At 36.7% G+C, this 26,510-nt stretch overlaps 1 protein-coding gene across 12 annotated transcripts in view; it reads right to left on the bottom strand.

Annotated features, from left to right (window-relative positions):
• CHRM2 (cholinergic receptor muscarinic 2) overlaps positions 1–26,510 on the bottom strand; it is an 800,456-nt gene that overhangs the window by 56,977 nt on the left and 716,969 nt on the right. The window contains exon 10 of one of the 12 annotated variants that reach the window (XR_013829698.1): positions 8,649–8,705. The exons of the other annotated variants lie outside the window; for them this stretch is intronic. The gene's annotated coding sequence lies outside the window, so the exon portion shown is untranslated. The remainder of the gene's footprint in view (positions 1–8,648; positions 8,706–26,510) is intronic. 12 annotated transcript variants of the gene reach the window in all.

The following is a 26,510-nucleotide window of genomic DNA, read 5'->3' as shown; positions in this document are numbered from 1 at the left end:
CTTAGTGACTATAAATGGATTGAACCTGATATTGTGTAGAAGATTGATGGTTATATTGCTAGAGAAAATCAGAAAAGCTCTTCCTAATAGAGGACCTTGCAAAGCTGGCATCCAGCTTTGACAAGATTGTTGAAAGTCTAGATTCTTGAAGGACTTTATCACCACAGTTTCACCTGGAAAAATGGCATTTAGAGCAACAGATCATGGATTTGAAAATGACAAGCATTGTAAAAAGGGTCTGTTTGGTGAGCTCATTCTCTAACAACAGCAAATTCAAGAACATGAAGAGGAAGTGTGCAGAGCCTCTGGCCAATATAGCATGAGCTATGCTCGGCAGAAGCGCAAGGTGCCAGACGAAGAGAAAATTGATCAAATTCAGGAAGAACTTTAAGAAGTACAGAGAATCTTGGAACGATTAGAAAAGGAGAGCAAACAACCGAGAAAATTAGTATTTCAGAAAGATGACAAAGGTACCCATCATAGAAAGCTTAAGAAATCTTTGACTGACATTGTATTCTAAAGTTCTTGATGTTCTGTCTGATTATGATGGCAGTTACAATATACAAGATCTTCTGCCAAGGACTGTCGTGGTTGGCCTTAGGTGTCTGGGTCAGGAGGACTGATAGAGCCCAGGAATTCTGGCTTTTTTGAGTGCTCTATGCCCACTGGGTGCCACACTAACTTTGCCATCAACATGGTACCTCCCTGAAATGTGGTGGTGGGGGGACCAGGTTGCCTAAGGAGGGGTATACTGGCCCAGGTCAGAAACACAGCATGTTAAAACTCCCAGGCTGGTCAGTAGTGGGATTGCCGCTGTAAATGACCCCACTTCACTCCAGTCTGAATTTAATAAAAGTGGCATGAGGAAACTTTTGGGGGTGATGGATATATTCACTGTCAAGACATTAAGCTGTAAACTTTAAATATGTGCAGTTTCTTATATGTCAATTATACCTTAATAAAGGCAGTTAAAATTGTTATTTATATGGCTATTAAAAGTCCTAATTTTTCAACTTAATTGACTAATTTCCAGTGACATGAATTTTTATGTTCTTCATATAGCCTTATTAAAAGATGTCTGAAGGGACCTTAATTTGGAATTATTTCATTATTTAAAGACTTCTAGCCAATCAAAGAAAGCTGATTTCTTTTTATTTCAGAGGTTATCTTTCATTTCCATTCTAAGCCTCCATTTATAACACTTTACCAAAATCAAAAGTTCCTAAAAGAAATATAATCTTTGATGTTGAACTTCCACATTTATGGATATTGACAACTATTGTGGCCGTAATGCAGACACATTAAAAAAGGCTTGAGTTTGGGGAGGAAATTTTTTTTTTTAAATTAGAGGACGCCATCCATATTGGTATAAACAACAAAAACAAACGTAGATTTTACTTATGAATGGAAGGACAAAATACTAATGACTTCTCACTCCGGTTTCCAAATGTCCACAGTATCAGAATGTCATCTGCCACCTGACAGAAATCTCCAGTTGGTCAGACTGTAGGGTCAAAGACCACATTACTTTTGTCAACAATGGAAACGAATAATCAAAGTTAACAACCAGAAACAAACTATACCAAGACATTTACTTAGCACAGTAGATCTGAAGTATTGAGTCACTGCACATGAGACTTACCAGAGAAGCCAAGAGAAACTGGGCCCCTTAAGGGGCACAATTTAGATCTTAGGGTACACAATGTTACTGGCTACAATGTTAGAAATCAGGTCAATAACGCTTCACTAGAAACCCCAGAAATAAACTGTCAAAGGACAGCTCACAGATATTGAGTTAGTTATATGCATGCTAATAATTTACTTACATATATGGAAGAGAATGTTAGGCTGTTGTCAATCAACAAAGGCAAAAGCAGATACATAAGGAAAAGAAGAAAGAGGGGAAGGAAAGTCTGGGAAGAGTGAGTTCTGTTTTCATATATTGGCAGCTAGCAAAGAGGGCAGATGCGTAAGGATGCACTTGAGCAGTCTGATGGGGGTCATCAAAGGAAGCCACTTGAGTTCTTTGTGGATTCTTTAGGAAGGCTTGAGAGTTTAGCTGGGGCACAGAGAAGATGAGTGGAGATACAGTTGGGGTTCAAGATGAGAGCCATTATTTTTCCTACTAAGTTCTACTTAATCAATGAATATAGGACAGAGCTGTCACCTGAAGATTGTGTTATGAGGTGAGTTCCATGAGTGGAATGCAGGAAGAAATATGATTAAAAAAATGAATCTTATAAAGTTGAAAAGCAGGCTCACTATAGAAATACGGTAGGATTGAAGAAAATAATTTCTCTACCAAATCAAGAAAAGCTTTTTTTTTTAATCCAAGTAAAAGTTTGTTTTCTTTATCCTGAATTATACTGTGAAATCTGTATTTTCCCTAGGTAGGTTGATTTCAGTTGTTATTTTAAAAAATCCCAAATATATATTATGCAAATTTCACTATTCATAATATTTTAAATCCCAAATATATAAATAATGAAAATTTCACTATTCATAATGTTTTCATTCTTGTGGTAAGAATTTCCTCTTGGCTTCATCCCCTTCAACTCCTGCAGACTTCTTTATCTAGTCATTATTCTGAAATCCTACTTTTTTGTAGCAGTCTACAGTCATCCAGAATCAACTTTCCTCCACCCCCTCTTTATACTGACTCTTTTAATACATTCTGTAGTATCATGACTTGCCCTTTTTTCTTTTTTTTAAACATCTTTGTTAGAGTATAATTGCTTTACAATGGTGTGTTAGTTTCTGCTTTATAATAAAGTGAATCAGTTATACATATACATATGTCCCCATATCTCTTCCTTCTTGCATCTCCCTCCCTCCCACCCTCCCTATCCCACCCCTCTAGGTAGTCACAAAGCACCGAGCTGATCTCCCTATGCTATGCGGCTGCTTCCCACTAGCTATTTTAAGTTTGGTAGTGTATATATGTCCATGCCACTCTCTCACTTTGTCCCAGCTTACCCTTCCCCCTCCCTGTATCCTCAAGTCCATTCTTTAGTAGGTCTGCGTCTTTATTCCTCTCTTGCCCCAGGTTCTTTATGACTTTGTTTTCTTTTTTAGATTCCATATATGTTAGCATACAGTATTTGTTTTTCTCTTTCTGACTTACTTCACTCTGTATGACAGACTCTAGGTCCATCCACCTCACTACAAATAACTCAATTTCATTTCTTTTTATGGCTGAGTAATATTCCATTGTATATATATGCCACATCTTCTTTATCCATTCATCTGTTGATGGACACTTAGGTTGCTTCCATGCCCTGACTATTGTAAATAGAGCTGCAATGAACATTTTGGTACATGCCTCTTTCTGAATTATGGTTTTCTCAGGGTATATGTCCAGTAGTGGGATTGCTGGGTCATATGGTAGTTCTATTTTTAGTTTTTTTTTGCGGTACGCGGGTCTCTCACTGTTGTGGCCTCTCCCATTGCGGAGCACAGGCTCTGGACGCACAGGCTCAGCGGCCATGGCTCACGGGCCCAGCCGCTCCGCGGCATGTGGGATCTTCCCAGACCAGGGCACGAACCCAGGTCCCCTGCATCGGCAGGTGGACTCTCAATCACTGCGCCACCAAGGAAGCCCGATCATATGTTTTTTTTCCTTCGATTTGTTAATGCGGTGTATTACATTGATTGATTTGCATATATTGAAGAATTCTTGCATTCCTGGGATAAAACCCACTTGATCATGGTGTACGATCCTTTTAATCTTCTGCTGGATTCTGTTTGCTAGTATTTTGTTGAGGATTTTTGCATCTATGTTCATCAGTGATATTGGCCTGTAGTTTTCTTTCTCTGTGACATCTTTGCCTGGTTTCGGTATCAGGGTGATGGTGGCCTCATAGAATGAGTTTGGGAGTGTTCCTCCCTCTACTATATTTTAGAAGAGTTTGAGGATAGGTGTTAGCTCTTCTCTAAATGTTTGATAGAATTCACCTGTGAAGCCATCTGGTCCTGGGCTTTTGTTTGTTGGAAGACTTTTAATCACAGTTTCAATTTCAGAGCTTGTGATTGGTCTGTTCATATTTTCTATTTCTTCCTGGTTCAGTCTCGGAAGGTTGTGCATTTCTAAGAATTCATCCATTTCTTCCAGGTTGTCCATTTTATTGGCATAGAATTGCTTGTAGTAATCTCTCATGATCCTTTGTATTTCTGCAGTGTCAGTTGTTACTTCTCCTTTTTCATTCTAATTCTATTGATTTGAGTCTTCTCCCTTTTTTCTTGATGAGTTTGCCTAATGGTTTATCAATTTTGTTTATCTTCTCAAAGAACCAGCTTTTAGTTTTATTGATCTTTGCTGTTGTTTCCTTCATTTCTTTTTCATTTATTTCTGATCTGATCTTTAAAATTTCTTTCCTTCTGCTAACTTTGGGGTTTTTTTGTTCTTCTTTCTCTAATTGCTTTAGGTGTAAGGTTAGGTTGTTTATTTGAGATGTTTCTTGTTTCTTAAGGTAGGATTGTATTGCTATAAACTTCCCTCTTAGAACTGGTTTTGCTGCATCCCATAGGTTTTGGGTCATTGTGTTTTCATTGTCATTTGTTTCTAGGTATTTTTTGATTTCTTCTTTGATTTCTTCAGTGATCTCTGGTTATTAAGTAGTGTATTGTTTAGCCTCCATGTGTTTGTAATTTTTACAGATTTTTTTCCTGTAATTGATATCTAGTCTCATAGCGTTGTGGTCAGAAAAGACATTTGATATGATTTCAATTTTCTTAAATTTACCAAGGCTTGATTTGTGACACAAGATATGATCTATCCTAGAGTATGTTCCATGAGCACTTGAGAAGAAAGTGTATTCTGTTGTTTTTGGATGGAATATCCCATAAATATCAATTAAATCCATCTTGTTTAATGTATCATTTAAAGCTTGTGTTTCCTTATTTATTTTCATTTTGGATGAGCTGCATAACTTGTCCTTTTGTTTTTTTTTTCCTTTTTAAAGTAAATTGTATTTAACAAGTATTATAAGTAATTGGTAAGTAATTAAAATTCACACAGGACTAAAATGTATGCAATATATGTAAGTCTCCTTCCCGGCTTTGTTCTTCAGTTCTACGTGCTGTTAGTTTCTTATCCTCCCCCAAAGAGCTGGGAACATATATGTACCTGGACGTGTGTCTGTGTGTGTGTGTGTGTGTGTGTGTGTGTGTGTGTGTGTGTGAGTCAGAGAGAGAATACAAATATTCTCTTTATAACACAAATTATAGCATGCTATATATAACGTTTGGCATCTTGATTTTTCATTTAAAAATATATGAAAACCCTCAGCATGGTGAGTAGAATACAAAATTCAATCCAGTAAGATTCAGGATTGCCTTAATAGTGGGGTTAATAAAAAGCCTTCAGGGAGTCTTCAAGGGCTTAATCTTTCTTGGTCTCAGTTGAAATTGCCCTTGCCCTGGTGGCCATTTTCTGTTTCCACTTAAATATCCAATTTAAACCCTTGCCACTGTTGCTGGTTAAAGTATTCAGTAAAGTGGCAGGAATTCTGGCAATCTCTTTGGCTCCTGTTTTGCCAAACTGGTCAGTGAGGTTTGGCCAAGCAAAGTTAGGTGCCATAGGTACCTGCCTTCTGCTTCCCAAATTGGAGTTGCCAGTCATTTTTCTACCAGTCCTTACTCTCTTCTCACATCTCTCTTCCCAAGATAAAGACTTTAGTCCACCCACATGTGGGCTGGCTGGAAGCCAATAGGTAATAGCCAATCAAGTTACAACCAAATTAGGTTTTCCCAGGTCTGTTTATTATTGTTGTTATTCCTAGTTTATCAAGGTTATTATTTCGTATCAGTAAATATAGACATACCTCATTCTTTTTAATGGCCCATAAAAATGTTTCATTGTGTAGATACAGCATGGGCAGACAGCCAGGTAAATTTGTTTTGCTTTCCAAATGACATTTCTGGGGCTGATCAATAATGTAGATGCTGTTTAATGGTACCAAACTTCTCCAGGGCAGGTCTAGGCTTTTATTATGCCATGTGTACTGTTGCTGGAAATTTACGGGTAAGTTTCTCCAGTGTTTAATTTAAAGCATCTATGGTCTGCATTTTGTCAATAGTCACAATTATTTTCCCATTCTATCTAGACTGGTTTTTCTCTAGGTCCGTTGTATAGCTGCCATCTTCAGCCATCTTTGGCTGAATCCAATGAGTGAATTGAATTCATTCTTTCCTGCACCCCATTTCTCTGCCTCTTCTGGTTTGGTAAATGCATCCTCCAATATCTTTCTAAGGAAAGATTGATGGGAAGATCATTTTATAAATACCTAAGTGTTTTAAAATATCTTTATTCTGTCCTCACACTTGATTAGTCGTTTGATTAGGTATAGAAATCTAGATTGAAAGTAGCTTTCTCTCAGAATGTTAAGATATGTTTAAGATATGTACCTACTATTTGTTGGCATGTTTATTTTGTATTTTTATATTTTTTATTATCCTTTGAATTCCATTTTTATTTTTACTAAAGCACTATCTGTGCATAATCAAATATACAGTTTTAGGAGTCTCATAACAAAAAAAGAGCATTCCCCTACTCCATTCCTGCCCCACCTACCCAGATCCTCTTCTCCACAGTTAACTACTTTCAATTCTTTTAGTTGTTTCTTTGTGTATTTATAAAAACATTCCCTACTGGAGTGGGGGTGGGGGGTCTCAGGCTTCTTTTGTGTACATGAGGACTAGGGAAAGCAGTCCATTTAAGACTGCTACAATCACTGGAACCCTGTCAGGACTTGCCAAGATAGTGAACATCAGTGACTCCTAATTAGAAAACCAGCTTCTACGTAGATATTAGTTGGTGGAGAAATAGAAGAGGCAAAGTAACACAAATATGCCTACACTGATTTATTTAAACACCCAAGGAACTGAGCTAGGGAAACGACAGACTGGAGCATGCTAGAAATAATCACTTTTGCATGCTTGCAGTTCCATCTTTACTAAAAACAACAGCAGCAAAAACAAAAAGCTCTCCTTTTTTCCATTAGACCTTATATTGACTCCCCTTTAATTTTCACTAGTACCTGAATGGCCTCATGATCCTATCCATGTTCATGACTAAATTAGGTTCATTAATTCCCCTTCTTGTACTATCATATCAATTTCATTTGATTTTTCTTTCTTTCTTTTTTTTTTTTTTTGGTGTGCTAACTGGTTTTCTTCCAAGCTTGTGTAAGCCAAATTATACTTCAACAATCCAAATTATACAGAGAACCACATATTTATCTTCTGTGATGTCCTATAGACACCAAGTAGGTTTTAAATTGTCCTATATACTTTTTCACTGCCTTTGCTTTGTGTATATGGGCAAATCTTTCCCTTTTCCTTTGTTTTATGGTCATTTTTACCAACTTACCAATTATATTCAACATTTATACCAATATATTCCTATTTTTCAGGTTTAGATATTATCTCTTAATATCCTAATATGAAAAATGAGAATTTAGAAGCCTGTTTCCTGTCTTCAAAATATAGTTAACAGACCCCTCAGTTAAATCAATATTTGCTATTTATATTTGAGTAAAAAATAGCTTTCAGTTTCTCTGGTCAGTTGCCAGTCTTAGATCTTTTTTATTTTTCCTTTCCATCTTCCACAAGGACACAGAGTTCATGCAGGGCAGCAGAACTTCAACTAGTGATGTAGAATAGCCCTTTGTTATAGTGATTAGTTCTTATAGAATTACAAGAGCAGGTGAAGGTGTCTCTGGAAGGCTGTTGCCTCTGCATCTCTGGTGGTGCTGAAGTCCTGTAGGTCAGAAGGGCTAGCAATTGGGAAGAAAAGCTGAATGAGAAGCAGAAGACAGCAAGGGCAAACTAGGACCCATGAGGGAAAAGTGTAACCTGACTAATCACCTCCAGACTCAATGACCTATCCCCTGCAGAAAAGCTGGTACTTTTTGCCATGAACTGAACAGTCCTAGCCCAGGACTTAGAGAGTTTGAAGAAAGAGATCTGGCAGAAATTAGAGAGTCTACGGCCTGGCTGCCAAGAGTAGTCAACAGATCAGGGACATTTGTGAGCTGCACTTGGTGAGCTGGCAACTCTAACCAAGGAGAAGAGAGGAAAGGGAATTCTAGGAAAACTAGTTCCAAATTAGATTAAGTGGATGATCACAGATTCTCAGAGACCAAAAAAAAAAAAAAAACCTTGGATCCATGAAATAAAAGATACTGTTGTAAAAAATTACAGAATTTATTTTTAAAAACTTTAGAAAAATAAAAATATTATGGCAGATTTTTATAATTCAATATTATATTTATAAATTTTAGATGTAAAATTATCCACTGGAATGGAACAATAAGACAAAGAAAAGAAAAATGGGAGAGAAGAAAATACTTATGGGCTCAAGCTAAGATAACTAAATAATTGGATTTTAAGAGGGAGAGAACAGAGAAAATCAGGAGGAGAAAATTTTTGGTCTACAGAGAAGAGGAACAATTGACTGCACTGATGTTCAAGGCCTCACTTCTTCTGCAAAGTCAAGGAGCTTTGAGTATAAGAAACCTGAGAAATTATATTAAATATATGTATGTATGTGTATATATATATATATATATATATATATATATATATATATATATATATAAAATATATTTCCAATCAGTCTAACCTCATAAAAGTCATAAGAGCCATACCTTTTGTCAACTTCTCCATTAGGTCAGAAGACATGCTCTTCTACTATGGATACCTCCCTTCAAGAAGAAAGACACCATAATAACGAAGACAGTTAAATGTCAGAGTCACAGTATGGGTGGTTCCAACCACATAGTACTAGGCTACAGCAATTAAACACAAACATAGAGAAAATTCTGGACAAGTCTCCAGCTGAGAGCTATGCAAGCTTCCTTGTATAAGCCACGTAGGACCTTTTCTGCTAAATCTTTGCTCTTGATCTTAGTATTACATTCTTATGAACCAACTACTCTTCACGAGTCCCACCAGGTCTTAGGATTCCTGTTATCTGCTTAATTCCATGCATTTTACAGCAAGCACCTAGTTTTTTTGTGGGTTTTTTTTTTGGTGTTTTACATTTTTTTTAACATCTTTATTGGGGTATAATTACTTTACAATGGTGTGTTAGTTTCTGCTTTATAGCAAAGTGAACCAGTTATACATATACATATGTTCCCATATCTCTTCCCTCTTGCATCTCCCTCCCTCCCACCCTCCCTATCCCACCCCTCTAGTTGGTCACAAAGCACCGAGCTGATCTCCCTGTGCCATGCGGCCGCTTCCCACCAGCTATCTACCTTATGTTTGTTAGTGTATATATGTCCATGCCTCTCTCCCGCCCTGTCACAGCTCACCCTTCCCCCTCCACATATCCTCAAGTCCGTTCTCCAGGAGGTCTGTATCTTTATTCCTGTCTTACACCTAGGTTCTTTATGACATTTTTTTTTCTTAAATTCCATATATATGTGTTAGTATACGGTATTTGTCTTTTTCTTTCTGACTTACTTCACTCTGTATGACAGACTCTAGGTCTATCCACCTCATTACAAATAGCTCAATTTCGTTTCTTTTTATGGCTGAGTAACATTCCATTGTGTATATGTGCCACATCTTCTTTATCCATTCATCCGATGATGGGCACGTAGGCTGTTTCCATCTCTGGGCTATTGTAATAGAGCTGCAATGAACATTTTGGTACATGACTCTTTTTGAATTTTGGTTTTCTCAGGGTATATGCCCAGTAGTGGGATTGCTGGATCATATGGTAGTTCTATTTGTAGTTTTTTAAGGAACCTCCATACTGTTCTCCATCGTGGCTGAACCAATTCACATTCCCACCAGCAGTGCAAGAGTGTTCCCTTCTCTCCACACACTCTCCAGCATTTATTGTTTCTAGATTTTTTGATGATGGCCATTCTGACCTGTGTGAGATGATATCTTGTTGTAGTTTTGATTTGCATTTCTCTAATGATTAGTGATGTTGAGCATTCTTTCATGTGTTTGTTGGCAGTGTGTATATCTTTTTTGGAGAAATGTCTGTTTAGGTTTTCTGCCCATTTTTGAATTGGGTTGTTTGTTTTTTTGTTATTGAGCTGCATGAGCTGCTTGTAAATTTTGGAGATTAATCCTTTGTCAGTTGCTTCATTTGCAAATATTTTCTCCCATTCTGAGGGTTGTCTTTTGGTCTTGTTTATGGTTTCTTTTGCTGTGCAAAAGCTTTGAAGTTTCATTATGTCCCATTTGTTCATTTTTGTTTTTATTTCCATTTCTCTAGGAGGTGGGTCAAAAAGGATCTTGCTGTGATTTATGTCATAGAGTGTTCTGCCTATGTTTTCCTCAAAGAGTTTGATAGTTTCTGGCCTTACATTTAGGTCTTTAACCCATTTTGAGCTTATTTTTGTGTATGGTGTTAGGGAGTGATCTAATCTCATACTTTTACATGTACCTGTACAGTTTTCCCAGCACCACTTATTGAAGAGACTGTCCTTTCTCCACTGTACATTCCTGCCACCTTTATCAAAGATAAGGTGTCCATATGTGCGTGGGTTTATCTCTGGGCTTTCTATCCTGTTCCATTGATCTATCTTTCTGTTTTTGTGCCAGTACCATACTGTCTTGATTACTGTAGGTTTGTAGTATAGTCTGAAGTCAGGGAGCCTGATTCCTCCAGCTCCGTTTTTCGTTCTCAAGATTGCTTTGGCTATTCGGGGTCTTTTGTGTTTCCATACAAATTGTGAAATTTTTTGTTCTAGTTCTGTGAAAAATGTCAGTGGTAGTTTGATAGGGATTGCATTGAATCTGTAGATTGCTTTGGGTAGTAGAGTCATTTTCACAATGTTGATTCTTCCAATCCAAGAACATGGTATATCTCTCCATCAATTTGTATCATCTTTAATTTCTTTCATCAGTGTCTTATAATTTTCTGCATACAGGTCTTTTGTCTCCTTAGGTAGGTTTATTCCTAGATATTTTATTCTTTTTGTTGCAATGGTAAATGGGAGTGTTTTCTTGATTTCACTTTCAGATTTTTCATCATTAGTATATAGGAATGCCAGAGATTTCTGTGCATTAATTTTGTATCCTGCTACTTTACCAAATTCATTGATTAGCTCTAGTAGTTTTCTGGTAGCATCTTTAGGATTCTCTATGTATAGTATCATGTCATCTGCAAACAGTGACAAAGCACCTAGTTTTGTTTCTGATGTTCTTGAAGCACATCCTTATTAAGTGGCATTTTTCATGCTAACTTCCCAATTTGTTTCCTCCTAAAGGCTACTTGGTGCCCCATCACAATGCCCAGTGAACCAGTCCTCTTCCAATTCTCAGAGAATGTGATAAGTCTACTTCAGAAACTGACTCACTATTAGAATTTTATGTGAACTCTTTATACTGAGAGTTATATGTCAGAATTTAGGACATGTATCTCATAAGTTTGTTGCCTGAATCCTTATGGAATACCATGTATATTAATGGCTACTAAATGCTGGCCCCTTGGTCAATGGAGAAGATATCCTGGGTTTGAAGGGAAATGAGACAAATAAGGACATTTAATTAATTTGCCATAAAATTAAATTTATCTAACTTAAATATTCTGAAATACTTTTCTTAATTTTTGTCATAAAATGTTCCTTCATTTTATGAAATGACAGAAGTAGTTTCTGGTTGTTTTATTTGAAATGACCTTATTTGGCCAAATAAAAATCCAACTGCCAAAAGAGAAAAATAAACATCATATATCGTTTTTCAAATATCGAATTCAAAACCCTGGTGACAATTGATCTTTCTCACTATGACAGAAAGAGCCATCTCTCCCAGTATATTACATTTCAGAGCTAACTGTATTTGTTTCCAAAACTACACAAATTAATCCTAAATATAAATCAAAGTCTGAAATGTAATTGATTAGAAAGCCATGTATAAAACAACCAGGAATTGGAGGACACCTCATTTTTTAGCTTAATAATTTCTATTAAAGTTTCTATCTTGATTAACTAGTAGTATTTTGTCTCACTAGTTATAGGTGTGGCAGGTGGGGAGAGCCACACAGAAATCTAGCTGTTGCAGTCTGGCTCTGCCTCTTCACCAGCCTTATTTCATGTCAGTCTTTACCATCTTCATGAAGCAACAAAGGCATGGGATTCCTTTCATATTCTTGAATATACTAGTATCTGTCCCAGTGCAGGGGCTTCACAGTGCCCTTCAGTTTGCTTGAACCATATATTTTGGTCAAAATTATAACTCACTTTTCTAGCAGTTTGTCTCTTTTAAAATAGGCATATCACAAATATTTCTTAAATGAATAAATGAATATGTGGTAAGTGTCAATACACAAGCTAGACAACTGATTAGAGGAAAAGTAAGGATGGAGATTCAGCAGTGGAAAGTAGAAAGAGATAAAACCACAGGATTATTTCCATACGTAAATAAGGATGGAAGGTATTGTTGACTTTTGACTAAAATAGCTGTTGTTATATATAGAAAATTTGAAGATATTCAGCAGATGGACTCTTTCCTCCATATTTACATATTCTGACCAGAACGCTTTTTGCTTGTTGGAATTTCTTTGAAGAATTACAGTTTTCCAGCAATGATTTTCCAAGCCCACAGTTTCTGCTAACACAAATTATAAATACATTTAATGCCAAGCTCTAATCCTGAGCTAGATGACAATTTTACATCTCTAATTCTGAGTCAGATGGAGGCATTTCACACGCCTGTGTGGCAGCAGTGGGTGTCCAAGCTGTTGAGCTTACTGATCCTTCAGCATTTATCATCTTATGGAAAATTTGAAAAGCATAAAATGCTGAAAAAGCTAACCTTTAGGTCTACCATGATGATTTCTAACCCCATATCTGACAGTCATTCATGGGAAAGATTACAGTATGAATTGCTAGAGGCTTTAAAAAGATTTGAAACTTGATGAGTCCCTAAACTTTTTCCTGGTTTCGTAATGAGAGAGACAAGAGGGCCCTTTACGAGGAGAAATTTCACAGCACCCCTAAAGTGCCAACAATTTAATTAGAACAATATTTCAAGTGTCAGTGGATAAGACTACTAAATAAAGCAGAAGGATAAGCTGTTGGAGGTAAGAAAGTCCTTCAAGGCACTTTAAGCTCTATCGGGAATGGATAAATGTATAATATACATCATAGAGGAGAAGAAGAATTAAATACAATTTATATCTCTAGATCTCAGTATAATCAAATGTCATCTTATTTTTCTCACTAATGGACTTGTGTTTTGTTTTCAATGATTGCCTTGAGAATGCATTGTTTTTCTTTACAGACAGTGATTGTTTAGCTTATTTCTTTTTTTACATTACTGCTTTCTCCACTGTATCTTATCCTAAATTTAGATCTAGTTCATAGCCATGGCAGAGATATGCCGTTTGCTTTATCTGGAATACCCTGCCCTCTTTCCCCACTACTCTTTCACCAGATTTAATCTTAAATGTTCTTTGGGACTCAGCTTAAATCTTCTCCACAAAGTATTTTTATGATACTGGAATTGTCCTCTCTCAAAATGCCATAGCCCCCAAGTTTCTTCATATCCTACCACTTGGTCTTTCTATTTCTGAATTTCTACTGAGAACTCATATGCCTCTATATCATCATAGTTAAAAGCTTAAACTTCAGAGTCAAAATAAAACTGTATAGTCATTTTTGGAGCTCACTAGCTCTGTGACTTTTGAGAAGTTAGTTAACCTCTCTGTGCATCATGTTCTCATCTGTTAAATGGAAATGATAACAGTGACTGTTCATAGGCTTTCCATGATGCTAAAATGAGGTAATGCATATAAAGAACTTAGCACAGTGCTTGGGTGATTAAATGGCTCAAAATGATTTCACTATTTTTGCTATTATTATTTTCCATGATGATGGGAATTGTGTTTTAGACCTAGTGCCTGGTTCATAGTAAAGGCTTTAAAATATTTAGTAAATACATAAGAAACATTTCTTTTTGCCTCTTCCTATTCAGTAACCAAGAAAAAGTCATCTTAAATTAAGAAAAACTAAAAGCAAAAAAATAAATATATGAAACCCTTCCCTTCTGATCCTAGTAAATGTAAGAGTAAAATGGGCATTATCTTTAGAGAGAGAAGACATGCAAGTTAAATAGATGTATCTTGCATTAATGTCAATGTGACAGAGACTATTCTCACCAAAATTTGTAACAAGGATCCCTGGTGGCAGAGGTCATTACAGCACAAAATCTATATTTGGTTTGTATTACCAGTGTTTTCTGAAATATCACACATACCTACATTCAAATACACAGATAGCATTCTAAAGTATTCAATATTTTAGATTTTCCACTTCCTGCTTTTGTTGCACAAATAAATTATCTCTTCTTCCTGTGAGAAACTGTCTGTCCCTGATAGGCAAGAAATCCAGAAGTTTTGGGTCGTTAACTTAGAGCTTGTTTGTAAATGAGTGATTGCTGTCCTAGTTTGGATACTTCTGTGGAAGAGTCATGCCTATCTGGGAGGAAAATTTTTTCCCAGCAAAAGAGAAACAAAAGGAAAATAAGATATACTATAGCCTTCCTTGTTAACAATATTGTAGATTTATTGCTTATTGCATTGAGTCTCAAATTCACCACCTGGTTTGCAAAGTTATAATGACACTGAATATTATTATACCTTGCATTTACATGCTGCTTTGCAAGATACAAACTGTTTTAACAGCAATAAATTCATTTTCTCCTGGCATTTCCAGTCTGGATGGAAACAAACCAGCACAGACCTGCAAAACTTGTGTGCACCATTGGCCCTTGCAGAATGGCTTGGATGTGTCACAATGTGGCACAGTCAGGCTATGAAAATGTTCGAAGTTGTTAAGGAGGGTGTGTTGTTCACTGTAGCCAAGAGTGTTCTATTTTGGAAGACCCAGAGAAGAAAATTCTTACTACCATAATCTAGGAAATAACTGTGCTTCTCTTAAGCAATTTAATCATATGGATATTGTGCACCGCAGTGTTGATCATATAAGCTTCTGTGCGTTAACAGATAAAATGATTAAATCCGATCTTGTTGAAAACCAATAGCAAGGACTTGGAGCTTATATTAGATTCATTCTTCATTACCTTACATGGCTCTGTGCTTTCTTCCTCATCTATTTCAAATTTATGATATACTGCCATATTGTATGTGTCACTATAAACTCCTCCAATTCCTTTTTAAATAAGGCAGGACATACGTTACTAAAGTGTTTTCACATATAATTTTCTATTTGCTTTTCATATCAACCCTGTGGAGTAGCCATATTACTAGCCTAATTTTATCTATCCATCCATGTTTTTCACTATCTTCCCCCCAAACAGACATTTTCTGCAAAGTTTAAGGCTGACAGAGAACTGTGCGTGGGATTCTGTGTGCTGCAGCCCTAGATTCTGCTTTGTGTAATAGATCCCCAAAGTAGGCTTATGCAAGCAGGCAGCCCAGAATCTAAGCCAGGAGCCTGTCTCTCCAGCACTGATTAATTCCTATGTCTAAAAGCCATGTGTTCATTGTGGATGATAAGCTTGTTTCACAAACACAAGCTAACCACAGTAAGTAAGTTTGGCATTAGTTCTGTACAAACCCCAGTGAGAAGAATATTTGCCAAAAGGAAGGAGAAAATTCCTGCCAATTTAGGCATGAATGAAATGTTTTGAGGCATCTGTAGACTTTTACATACTAAATAGAAAAAACATACGTTTATAAAGCTGATTTGAAGTTTATTCAACCAGACTTGTTACACTGAGGAATTCTAGATTCTAGGTTTGGGAAGTGGTCTACACCTGTCCTTAGGAGCAGATGCATATCACTCAAAAGTCAAAGCATGCTGTTGTACTAATTCTGCTCCGAATATCTGTGTGCAAAGATAGATAGTGACACTATTTTATAGTTATACTAAAATGTGATATCTGTGGATGTAATTATAGAAGCCTGAAAATTTCCAGATCAGTTTTTTTCTTCATAAGAAAGAAAGAAAGGGAGGAGAAAAGTCTGTGGAGGAGCCTGAACCATCATGTGAAAAATGACAACATAGATTGGATCACAAGAATTATTCTGTGTTCTAGTTTTACTTTCTGTTTTAACTTAGGAAAAATTCTACCTCTTTATTTTTCAAAAAGATTTATTTTCATATTTCTGGAAGAGAAAGATGAAGTGAGGCCACATGTATATGGCCCAATTAGAAACATAGAGTTTAGAGCTGGAAGGACACTTTGGGATTACTTACTGCATCTTCTCATCCCAGGCAGAAAGTACCCCTGCTGCATCTCTCACATGTGGTCAGGTCATTGGGCATCCGCTGGGAAACCCCAGCCATAAGAGACTCAGCACACCCCATGAGCACCACCATTAGGAGGAAGGAGGCTGCTTCTCCCCTACACTAACATCAATATCGTCTTGTTTACATGTATACAAGTTTTTACCTTGTCAATTCCATATGTTCTTGCTCTTTGGAGTATCCTAGGACTGGCATATTCTTTCTGCTATATGACAACCCTTTGAATAAATGGAAGAGATTTAACAACTGTTTTACAAGGATCCTAAGATAAACCCATGTGTTTCTATCTTTCTAAATGTGGTGTGGTTTCTACAACTTTCATCAGTCTGGTCATTCTTCTCTGAAGAGAATCAACCTGTTCATATTTCCCTAAAATTTAATTCTCCAGGTGGGGATGGGTCAGTTCAGGCTTCATTGGGACTATGACATCCTGTCATTAAGTTACACAATGTTTCTATTGTCTTGGCCTAAGATTACCTTGCTTTTTTTTTTTTTTTGAATTTTTGAATTTTTTTAATTTATTTTTTTATACAGCAAGTTCTTATTAGTGATCTATTTTATGCACATCAGTGTATACATGTCAATCCCAATCTCCCAATTCATCCCACCACCCCCACCACTTTCCCCCCTTGGTGTCCATACGTTTGTTCTCTACATCTGTGTCTCTATTTCTGCCCTGCAAACCGGTTCATCTGTACCATTTTTCTAGGTTCCACATATATGCGTTAATATACAATATTTCTTTTTCTCTTTCTGACTTACCTCACTCTGTATGACAGTCTCTAGATCCATCCACGTCTCAACAAATGACCCAATTTCGTTCCTTTCTATGGCTGAGTAATATTCCATTGTATATATGTACCACATCTTCTTTATCCATTCATCTGTCGATGGGCATTTAGTTTGCTTCCATGACCTGGCTATTGTAAATAGTGCTGCAATGAACATTGCGGTGCATGTGTCTTTTTGAACTATGGTTTTCTCTGGGTATGTGCCCAGTAGTGGAATTGCTGGATCATCTGGTAATTCTATTTTTAGGTGTTTTAAGGAACCTCCATACTGTTCTCCATAGTGGCTGTATCAATATACATTCCCACAAACAGTGCAAGAGGGTTCCCTTTTCTCCGCACCCTCTCCAGCATTTGTTTTTTGTAGATTTTCTGATGATGCCCATTCTAACTGGTGTGAGATGATACCTCATTATAGTTTTGATTTGCATTTCTCTAATTATTAGTGATGTTGAGCAACTTTTCATGTGCTTCTTGGCCATCTGTATGTCTTTTTTGGAGAAATGTCTATTTAGGTTTTCTGCTATTTTTTGATGGAGTTGTTTGTTTTTTTAATATTGAGCTGCATTAGCTGTTTATATATTTTGGAGATTAATCCTTTATCTGTTGATTTGTTTGCACATATTTTCTCCCATTCTCAGGGTTGTCTTTTCATCTTGTTTATAGTTTCCTTTGCTTTGCAAGAGCTTTTAAGTTTCATTAGGTCCCATTTGTTTATTTTTGTTTTTATTTCCATTACTCTAGGAGGTGGATCAAAAAAGATCTTCCTGTGATTTATGTCAAAGAGTGGTATTCCTCTAAGAGTTTTATAGTGTCTAGTCTGACATTTAGGTCTCTAATACATTTTGAGTTTATTTTTGTGTATGGTGTTAGGTAGTGTTCTAATTTCATTCTTTTACATGTAGCTGTCCAGTTTTCCCAGCACCACTTATTGAAGAAACTGTCTTTTCTCCATTGTATATCCTTGCCTCCTTTGTCATAGATTAGTTGACCATAGGTGTGTGGGTTTATCTCTGGGCTTTCTATATTGTGCCATTGATCTATATTTCTGTTTTTGTGCCAGTACCATATTTTCTTGGTAAAAGAAAATATATAGCTGTTACTGTAGCTTTGTAGTATAGTCTGAAGTCAGGGAGTCTTATTCCTCAGGCTCTATTTTTCCCCCTTCAAGACTGCTTTGGCTATTCGGGGTCTTTTGTGTCTCCATAAAAATTTTAAGATTTTTTTGTTCCAGTTCTGTAAAAAATGCCATTGGTAATTTGATAGGGATTGCATTGAATCTGTAGATTGCTCTGGGTAGTATGGTCATTTTTACAATATTGATTCTTCCAATCCAAGAACATGGCATATCTCTCCATCTGTTGGTATCATCTTTAATTTCTTTCATCAGTGTCTTATAGTTCTCTGCATACAGGTCTTTTGTCTCCTTAGATAGGTTTATTCCTAGGCATTTTATTCTTTTGGTTGCAATGGTAAATGGGAGTGTTTTCTTAATTTCTCTTTCAGTTTTTTCATCATTAGTGTATAGGAATGCTAGAGATTTCTGTGCATTAATTTTGTATCCTGCAACTTTACCAAATTCATTGATTAGCTCTAATAGTTTTCTGGTAGCATCTTTAGGATTCTCTATGTATAGTATCATGTCATCTGCAAACAGTGACAGTTTTATTTCTTCTTTTCCAATTTGGATTCCTTTTATTTCTTTTTCTTCTCTGATTGCTGTGGCTAGGACTTCCAGAACTATGTTGAATAATAGTGACGTGAGTGGATTCATTGTCTTTTTCCTGATCTTAGAGGAAATGCTTTCAGTTTCTCGCCACTGAAAATGATGTTTACTGTGGGTTTGTCGTATATGGCCTTTATTATGTTGAGTTAGGTTCCCTCTAGGCCCACTTTCTGGAGAGTTTTTAACATAAATCGGTGTTGAATTTTGTCAAAAGCTTTTTCTGCATCTATTGAGATGATCATATGGTTTTTATTCTTCAATATGTTAATATGGTGTATGACAATGATTGATTTGCGTATATTGAAAAATCCTTGCATCTCTGGGATAAATTCCACTTGATCATGGTGTATGATACTTTTAATGTGCTGTTGGATTCTGTTTGCTAGTATTTTGTCGAGGATTTTTGCATCGATATTCATCAGTGATATTGGTCTGTAATTTTCTTTTTTTGGAGTATCTTTTTCTGGTTTTGGTATCAGGGTGATGGTGGCCTCGTAGAATGAATTTGGGAGTGTTCATCCCTCTGCAATTTTTTGGAAGTGTTTGAGAAGGATGGGTGTTAGCTCTTCTCTAAATGTTTGATAGAATTCACCTGTGAAGCCATCTGGTCCTGGACTTTTGTTTCTTGTAAGATTTTTAATCACAGTTTCAATTTCAGTGCTTGTGATTGTTCTGTTCATATTTTCTATTTCTTCCTGGTTCAGTCTTAGAAGGTGATACCTTTCTAAGAATTTGTTCATTTCTTCTTCTTTCTTCTAAGAATTTGTTCATTTCTTCTAAGAATTTGTTCATTTGTTCATTTGTTCATTTCTTCCAGGTTGTCCATTTTATTGGCATAGAGTTGCTTGTAGTAGTCTCTTAGGATGCTTTGTATTTCTGTGGTGTCTGTTGTAACCTCCCCTTTTTCATTTCTAATTTTATTGATTTGAGTCTTCTCCCTCTTTTTCTTGATGAGTGTGGCTAATGGTTTATCAATTTTCTTTAACTTCTCAAAGAACCAGCTTTTAGTTTTATTAAACATTGCTACTGTTTTCTTTGTTTCTATTTCATTTATTTCTGCTCTGACCTTTATGATTTCTTTCCTTCTATTAACTTGGGGTTTTGTTTTTTCTTCTTTCTCTAGTTCCTTTAGGTGTAAGTTTAGATTGTTCTTTTGAGATTTTTCATGTTTCTTGAGGTAGGCTTGTATTGCTATAAACTTCCGTCTTAGAACTGCTTTTGCTGCATCCCATAGGTTTTGGATCATTGTGTTTTTGTAATTTGTCTCTAGGTATATTTTGATTTCCTCTTTGATTTCTTCAGTGATTTATTTAGTAATGTATTGTTTAGCCTCCATATGTTTGTGATTTTTACATTTTTTCCCTGTAATTGATTTCTAATCTAATAGCGCTTTGGTCAGAAAAGATGCTTGATATGATTTCGATTTTCTTCAATTTACTGAGGCTTGATTTATGACCCAAGATATGATCTATCCTGGAGAATGTTCCATGTGCACTTGAGAAGAAAGTGTAATCTGCTGATTTTGGATGGAATGTCCTATAAATATCAATTAAATCTACCTGGTCTATTGTGTCACTTAAAGCTTGTGTTTCCTTATTAATTTCCTGTTTGGATGATCTGTCCATTGGTGTAAGTGAGGTGTTAAAGTCCCCCATTATTTTTGTGTTACTGTCGATTTCCTCTTTTATAGCAGGTAGCAGTTGCCTTATGTATTGAGGTGTTCCTATGTTGGGTGCATATATATTTATAATTGTTATATCTTCTTCTTGGATTGATCCCTTGATCATTATGTAGTGTCCTTCCTTGTCTCTTGTAACATTCTCTATTTTACCTGATATGAGTATTGCTACTTCAACTTTCTTTTGATTTCCATTTGCATGGAATATCTTTTTCCATCCCCTCACTTTCAGTCTGTATGTGTCTCTATGTCTGAAGTGGGTCTCTTGTAGACAGCATATATATGGGTCTTATTTCTGTATCCATTCAGTGAGCCTGTGACTTTTGGTTGGAGCATTTAATCCATTCACATTTCAGGTAATTATCAATATGCATGTTCCTATTACCATTTTCTTAATTGTTTTGGGTTTGTTTTTGTAGGTCCTTTTCTTCTCTTGTGTTTCCAACTTAGAGAAGTTCCTTTAGCATTTGTTGTAGAGCTGGTTTGGTGGTGCTGAATTCTCTTAGCTTTTGCTTGTCTGTAAAGCTTTTGATTTCTCCATCGAATCTGAATGAGATCCTTGCCCGGTAGAGTAATCTTGGCTGTAGTTTCTTCCCTTTCATCACTTTAAGTGTATCATGCCACTCCCTTCTGGCTTGTAGAGTTTCTGCTGAGAAATCAGCTGTTAACCTTAAGGGAGTTCTCTTGTATGTTGTTTGTCGTTTTTCCCTTGTTGCTTTCAGTAATTTTTCTTTGTTTTTAATTTTTGTCAATTTGATTACTATGTGTCTTGGCTTGTTTCTCCTTGGGTTTATCCTGCCTGGGACTCTCTGCGCTTCCTGGACTTGGGTGGCTATTTCTTTTCCAATGTTATGGAAGTTTTCGACTATAATCTCTTCAAGTATTTTTTCGGGTTCTTTCTCTCTCTCTTCTCCTCTGGGACCCCTATAATGCAAATGTTGTTGCATTTAATGTTGTCCCAGAGGTCTCCTAGGCTGTCTTCATTTCTTTTCATTCTTTTTTCTTTATTCTGTTCTGCGGCAAAACTGCCTTGCTTTTTAATAGTTCGTCAACGTCATCTGCTTTTGTGGGAATTAGAGTTACAAAAGCTCTCCAAAATGTGTCAGGTTTTCCCTATAAATATATTTTTAGCCTATTACAATGATTGTTTACCAAATAGTTGATGGGGAGATTTCATGCTAAATCCAACAAAATTTTTCCTTGATTTTGAACTACAGGTTAATTATCCAAGTTTTGTATATATGTCTCATTTTGAATTATCTTTGTGTGCCCTAAATATTTCTATGTAACTGGGGAATCCAGAACTAGTAGCTTATTCACACATGGTAGCAACAGTTGTCCGTACCTATAGTATGCATGTAACAGGATGCTGAGCAGAGATAATAATCTGAAGAAGTTTTTTCTTTTTCTGAATTATTGTTTTTTAAAGTTGCTCTAACAAATACCCCTCTTTTCTGTCTTTGACAACTTCATTGGCAAGTTCCATAGCTTTCCTGTCATTTTCAATTAACTCACATTCTGTTTAAAAACGCTCCTTCTTAAATATCATCTCCTCCCCTCCCACGAGCACTGGGTAAGCCTCAGCCTGAGGAACTCTCTATTCAGTTCCATTAATCTATATGTCTGTTTCTGTGCCAGTACCATACTGTTTTGATTCCTGTAGCTTTAGAGTATGGTTTGAAACCAGGGAGTGTGATAACTCCTATTTTTTTTCTCCTCCTTAAGTTTCTTTTGGCTATTTAGGGTCTCTTTTGTTTCCATACAAATTTTAGAATTATTTGTACTAGTTCTGTGAAAAATGCTATTGGTATTCTGATAGGGATTGCACTGAATCTGTGGATTGCCTTGGGTAGTGTGGTCATTTTAACAGTATTAATTCTTCCAAACCATGAGCATGATATATATTTCCATCTGTTTGTGTCATCTTCAGTTTCTTTCATCAGTGTCTTATAGTACAGTTCTCCTACCTGTAAGATAAATATCTTTCCATCCTCATCAGTTAATTCTTCTTACTAATCCCAGGGAAACAGAAACCAGCCAAATCTTCCTCTTTCCCTGTTTTAATTCAGATTGATCATAAGAATGTTTCATTGCATTTTTTTAAAGAAATGTAAGTTATTAATGATTCCATGGTTTTGAATGGGTCCCAGAACTCAAAATATAAGGACTCTCTTTTACACTCTCAACCTCATACTGGTTTGGGGGAAATCAAAAGAATTTCCTAAGGTAAGTCATCTTACAGTCTTCACTCTACATCTCATGCTTCTTGGTAGATTCAGGGCAGCTCTATTCCCTTCAGCCTCCTTTTCTGTATTCTCAGAATCCAGATTAATACTTTTTTGTTCTAGAATTCCCCCAGTCTTTCAAAGAATACTATTGGTGTTCCAACAAGTTGTATGTGTATTCTTTTACAATTGTTTATTTTTTTCATACTTCATGTTGGTCTCCATTCTCATACCCAGTCTTGAGTATTTTTGTTCTCTCTCTCTCCCTCTTTCTCCATCTCCTTCCTCTCTCTCTTCATTCAGATTTTCTGGATGTGGATAATGACAGTGATTTAGAAAGAGATCTGTCTGGGTGTCGAGGAGACTGGGGATCAGTTTTTCCTCCTAGCACTTGTCTATCAGGCAATCACAGGGATAAAGCACAGAAGCATGTAGGATTGTGTGCAGTTGAACACATTGGTTTTCAATGCTTATGGACCTAGGGCACATGCTCAAAATTACAGACACAGTTAGTCTCTCTAGCCCAACATTATTCATATTGATTTTATTTTGCTTAATTTTCAAGAACATATATAAGCATAAAGTATTTTCTCTAATAAAAAATTTTGATTCAAGGGCTTCCCTGGTGGCACAGTGGTTTAGAGTCTGCCTGCCGATGCAGGGCACATGGGTTTGTGCCCTGGTCCGGGAAGATCCCACATGCCGCGAAGCGGCTAGGCCTGTGAGCCGTGGCTGCTGAGCCTGTGCGTCCGGAGCCTGTGCTCCACAATGGGAGAGGCCACAGCAGTGAGAGGCCCGCGTACCACAAAAAAAAAAAAAAAAAAAAAGTTGATTCAATTGTATTCTTAATAGTCACAGCCTACCTTTCTACACAGTGAATTCCTCATTCCATTATTATTTATTTTCATTCAATATTTGATAGGCTGTGTGCTTCCTTCTTGCTGCCTCATTTCCCAAAGATCAGAATATAGGAGGAGAGCATATCTGTGAACATCTTTCTGGGCTGTGTCATATGAATAACAACTTGGCAGGGAAAGAGAATTCTGAAAAGTCTGTAGACTCCACCTCATTTTTCTCTGACACCTAGTGTTATAGAGGGAAGATCTGATTCTCACTCAGAGCTCTCTGGTATTGCTTCTCTGGCAAGAGCACTTCTTTGTTTAGACCCTAACAAATCTAATGAACAATAAGGAGAGAAGACCCAAAATATTGACTATTAGATAAGAAAGGAGACATAGCCACAGATGCAGAAGTTATAAATTTAGTTGTACATGAAAATATTATAAGCAACTCTAGTGTAACATGTATGAAAACTTAAAGGAAATGCTTTCCTAGTAAGTTGTCATTTAGCAAAATTGACCCAGGTAGAAACAGGAAGCTTAAATAGATGAATTTCATATACGAGATTGGAAAGGAGATTACTATTAGAATATCCACACCAGATAGACTCAGGAAGCTTAAATAGATGAATATCATATACGAGATTGGAAAGTAGATTACTATTAGAATGTCCATGCCAGACAGATTCCCTGCCAGGACTATCTCCTGCTTGTAGCAAGTGGAAATTATTTACATAGAATCATGCTACAATAAAGCTCAATGCTGATGTACAATGAGACTCTTTGAAATGGAACACCTAGGACTTCAGAAACTTGATATCCTTCTGTGTGTATTAGCCACAGAGATATTCAAATAAAGAAAGCAACTGAGATAACCAAAATTAAGAGTATTTTAATCCCGTAGCTTAAGTAAAAAAATCAAGAAAATAAGCTAAGTGTTTACCTTCCTGGAATTTTCAAGGAAAAAGAAAAAGCTATGAGTATTTACAGTTTGGAATTAGTAAGAAATTGTTCCTTGTTGTTGTTTTATCTAAGAGCTTTTTCTGTATATTTTTTGTTTTTTAAGCTAAGTAATATTAAATTCAATTTTTAAAATAAATATTAAACACATTTTAAGATGATTTTGCACATTTGCAAATTAGCAGTTTCCTTTGGACATACTACACCACTTCGCTTTAAAGGGTTGCACAGAAGGATGTCAAAATAGAGGACTTGGATTTGTAGATCAACAATTTTCTATGTTAAGCTAAGTGAATGTACATGGTAAAGAAGCCCAGGACATCCTTCAATTGTCCTTTAATAGGAAAAAAGTCTTATCTCAGTTGCTACTTTTGCAATTCAACCTCTAAACCAATCATGAAATGCTTGACATTATCACAACTAGGCTACTAAATCATCTCTGCCTGGACACTCCTGTAGGAGTAACCCAGTCTGTAGCCACCTGGGACCTTAATACCAGTCCAGACCAGATGTGGGCTCTGGTTTGAGCAGTGCAAATTTAATGCTAGTTTCCTCAGAAAGCACTCACTCAACAGGGTTGGTTACAGCTTTTCCCATGCTGGCCTCCTCTGTTTTTCTTTTAAATCTACATCTAAGGTATAAATACAGAAAATGTAATGGCAAACAGATACCATTTATAGAAATAAAAAATTTACAAGTGCCTAGGAATTAACTTAGCAAAAAACGGTGGAATTTATTGACGAATCAGTCAATCAAAAACAACAGAGGATATAAAAGATGACTTGATTGTATATAATAAATAACTTTGAATGGGAAACCTTACCGTTGTAAAGATAAAACTTAAACTCAGATACATATACACACTCATGCAATCTTAATCAAAACTTACATAGGCTTTGGGGAAGGACATTTTTTGCAAAATGAGATTAAATATCATGATGAAATTGACATGAATAAAAATATTCTAGGCTTCCCTGGTGGCACAGTGGTTGAGAATCTGCCTGCTGATGCAGGGGACACGGGTTCGAGCCCTGGTCTGGGAAGGTCCCACATGCCGCGGAGCAACTAGGCCCGTGAGCCACAACTACTCAGCCTGCGCGTCTGGAGCCTGTGCTCCACAACAAAAGAGGTCACGATAGTGAGAGGCCCGCGCACTGCGATGAAGAGTAGCCCCCACTTGCCGCAACTGGAGAAAGCCCTCGCACAGAAACAAAGACTCAACACAGCCAAAAATAAATAAATAAACAAACCAATGAACTGACCTTAAAAAAAAAAAATTAAAAAATTTTGAACAAAATGAAGAGGGACACACCCTACCAAGCATTGACATATTCGTTACAATAAATAAAATCTTACGGTGTAGGAGAAGACAGGTTAATGGACCAAATATAGAGGAAAAAAACACTGTGTATTAAGCTGAGTCCTTAGTGATGCTTTCCATCTAGAAGCACATCTTTCAACTCAGGGAAATTTTTTTTTTTTTTTTTTTTTTTGCGGTAAGCAGGCCTCTCACTGTTGTGGCCTCTCCCGTTGCGGAGCACAGGCTCCGGACGCGCAGGCTCAGCGGCCATGGCTCACGGGCCCAGCCGCTCCACGGCATGTGGGATCTTCCCGGACCGGGGAACGAACCCGTGTTCCCTGGATCTGCAGGCAGACTCTCAACCACTGCACCACCAAGGAAGCCCCTCCGCTTTTCTTAATGTTTGACAATTTTCGAGATAAAAGTTGAGGAAAGGTGTTCTTTTCCTGCAGAGTCTGTTTCTTCTAAGTTATCTTTTTTTTCTGTCTTTCATGTTTTGAGAATTTCATCAAATGGCAGGTAATCCTTGGTTGTCTGCTCATGTTTAAGAGTAGAAGATTAAAATGATGATCTTAAACTACGAATGTAGGTGGGGCTTGTGTACTCTGGTTTCACTGTTGTGTTATCTGTCTGGGCTGCTTTTTGTGTGTGTTTGGATAACCCTACTGTAAATATTGTTATATATTTCCTCATGGCTTGTCAGATTCTTTAGAAAAGAGTTTTTCAATCTCCTTTCTAGAGTCTTTAGGCCTG

The sequence above is a fragment of the Stenella coeruleoalba genome (assembly GCF_951394435.1).
Source record: "Stenella coeruleoalba genome assembly, chromosome: 9".
NCBI classification, from domain to species: Eukaryota; Metazoa; Chordata; class Mammalia; order Artiodactyla; family Delphinidae; genus Stenella; species Stenella coeruleoalba.
Note: the sequence above shows the minus strand (reverse complement) of the source record. Positions and strands in the feature narration are given on the sequence as shown.